This window comes from Arachis hypogaea, chromosome 17 (assembly GCF_003086295.3).
Source record: "Arachis hypogaea cultivar Tifrunner chromosome 17, arahy.Tifrunner.gnm2.J5K5, whole genome shotgun sequence".
Lineage (NCBI taxonomy): Eukaryota > Viridiplantae > Streptophyta > Magnoliopsida > Fabales > Fabaceae > Arachis > Arachis hypogaea.
In genome coordinates this window covers 96822654-96825573 of record NC_092052.1, presented here as the reverse complement: position 1 = coordinate 96825573, position 2920 = coordinate 96822654, and the positions used below count along the sequence as shown (strand labels likewise).

The following is a 2920-nucleotide window of genomic DNA, read 5'->3' as shown; positions in this document are numbered from 1 at the left end:
TAATTTTCGAAAATCCTTGTTATAATTAATGATTTACTTCAAAATTTTCTAGTTGTTACTTGCCTATTAAGAAAGGATCAAAAGTTTTAATTCTAGAATCATATCTTCTAATTTCTTGTTAGTCAAGTAATCAACTTTAACTTTAAAACTTTCTCTTTTTAGTTTGATTTTCAATCATATCTTCTCAATCATATCTTTTCAATCACATCTTTTTCAAAATTAATTTTCAATCATATCTTTTTAATTTCTAATTTCAAAATCTTTTCAAAAATCACTTAATTCCTTTCTTAATCTTAATTTTCGAAAATCTCAATCAAATTTTCAAAATTTCTTTTTATTATTTCAAAATATTTTTAATTTATTTTCGAAAATTCTTCCCCTCTTCTCACATCCTTCTATTTAAGGGACTAACACTCCCCCTAAAGGTGCAATTCGAACTCTATCCTTCTTTATATGTTCGAATTCTCTTCTATCTACCTCCTCCTTCTATTCTTCTTTTCCTCTGACACCTCAAGAAATCTCTATACTGTGACATAGAGGATTCTCTACTTTCTTGTTCTCTTCTCTTTCATATGAGCAGGAGCAAAGATAAAGGCATACTTGTTCAAGCTGATCCTGAACCTGAAAGGACCTTGAAGAGAAAGCTAAGAAAAGCTAAAGCACAATTCTCTCTAGAGGGCCTAACAGAGCTTTTCAAGGAAGAAGAAACCATGGCAGCCAAAAATAACAATGCCAACAATGCAAGGAAGGTGCTTGGTGACTTTATTGCACCTACTCCTGACTTCTATGGGAGAAGCATCTCAATCCCTGCCATTGGAGCAAACAACTTTGAGCTTAAGCCTCAATTAGTTTCTCTAATGCAACAGAATTGCAAGTTTCATGGACTTCCATTGGAAGATCCTCATCAGTTCTTAGCTGAATTCTTGAAAATCTGTGACACTATCAAGACCAATGGGGTTGACCCTGAAGTCTACAGACTTATGCTCTTCCCTTTTGCTGTAAGAGACAGAGCTAGGACATGGTTAGACTCACAACCTAAAGAAAGCCTGAACTCTTGGGAAAAGCTAGTCAATGCCTTCTTGGCAAAGTTTCTTCCACCTCAAAAATTGAGTAAGCTTAGAGTGGAAGTCCAAACCTTCAGACAGAAGGAAGGTGAATCCTTCTATGAAGCTTGGGAAAGATACAAGCAATTGATCAGAAGGTGCCCTTCTGACATGCTTTCAGAATGGAGCATCATAGGTATTTTCTATGATGGTCTGTCTGAACTATCCAAGATGTCATTGGATAGCTCTGCTGGAGGATCTCTTCATCTGAAGAAGACGCCTGCAGAAGCTCAGGAACTCATTGAAATGGTTGCAAATAACCAATTCATGTACACTTCTGAAAGCAATCCTGTGAATAATGGGACAACTCAGAAGAATGGAGTTCTTGAGATTGATACTCTGAATGCCATATTGCCTCAGAATAAAATATTGACCCAATAAGTCAATATGATTTCTCAGAGTCTGTCTGGAAATGCAAGCAGCAACAGGCATTACTAAGGAAGCTTCCTCTGAAGAAGAAGCTTATAATCCTGAGAACCCAGCAATGGAAGAGGTGAATTACATGGGAGAACCCTATGGAAACACCTATAATCCTTCATGGAGAAATCATCCAAATCTCTCATGGAAGGATCAACAGAGACCTCAACAAGGTTTCAACAACAATAATGGTGGAAGAAACAAGTTTAGCAATAGCAAGCCTTTTCCATCACCTTCTCAGCAATAGACAGAGAATTCTAAGCAGAGCCACTCTGACTTAGCAACCATTGTCTCTGATCTAATTAAAACCACTCAAAGTTTCATGACTGAAACAAGGTCCTCCATTATAAATTTGGAGGCACAAGTGGGTCAGCTGAGTAAGAAAATTACTGAACTCCCTCCTAGTACTCTCCCAAGCAATACAGAAGAGAATCCAAAAAGAGAGTGCAAGGCCATAACCATAACCCACACGGCCGAACCTGGAGAGAAGGAAGAGGCAGTGATCTCCACTGAGGAAGACCTCAATGGACGTCCACTGGCCTCCATGGAGTTTCCTGATAAGGAACCATGGGAATCTGAGGCTCACACAGAGACCATAGAGATTCCATTGAATTTACTTCTTCTATTCATGAGCTCTAATAAGTATTCTTCCTCTGAAGAGGATGAAGATGTTACTGAAGAGCAAGTTGCTAAGTACCTTGGAGCAATCATGAAGCTAAATGCCAGGTTGTTTGGTAATGAGACTTAGGAGGATGAACCTCCATTGCTCATCAAAGAACTGGATGACTTGACTAGGCAGAAATTACCTCTGAAGAGACAAGACCCTGGAAAATTCTCAATCCCTTGTACCATAGGCACCATGACCTTTGAGAAGGCTCTGTGTGACCTAGGGTCAAGCATAAACCTCATGCCTCTCTCTGTAATGGAGAAGCTAGGGATTATTGAGGTACAAGCTTCAAGAATCTCACTGGAGATAGCAGACAATTCAAAGAAACAAGCTTATGGACTTGTAGAGGATGTCTTGGTAAAGGTTGAAGGCCACTACATCCCTGCTGATTTCATAATCCTAGAGACTGGGAAGTGTATGGATGAATCCATCATCCTTGGCAGACCCTTCCTAGCCACAGCAAAAGCTGTGATTGATGACAGAGGAGAATTGATAATTCAAGTAAATGAAGACTCCCTTGTGTTTAAAGCTCAAGGATATCCCTCTGTAACCATGGAGAGGAAGCATGATGAGCTTCTCTCAATATAGAGTCAAACAGAGCCCCCATAGTCAAACTCTAAGTTTGGTGTTGGGAGGCCACAACCAAACTTTAAGTTTGGTGTTGAACCCCTGATAAACCACTATTTTATGGGTTATATTATATTTAATTGTGTGGTTTTATCATGATCCTTAC

The 2920-nt window shown here is 38.9% G+C and overlaps 1 non-coding gene across 1 annotated transcript; it reads right to left on the bottom strand.

Annotated features, from left to right (window-relative positions):
- Nucleotides 1-1112: 1112 nt before the first annotated feature.
- LOC112768821 (small nucleolar RNA R71) lies at nucleotides 1113-1220 on the bottom strand. Its single transcript, XR_003186207.1, has one exon. It is a non-coding gene; the product is annotated as a small nucleolar RNA R71 (small nucleolar RNA).
- Nucleotides 1221-2920: the final 1700 nt, after the last annotated feature.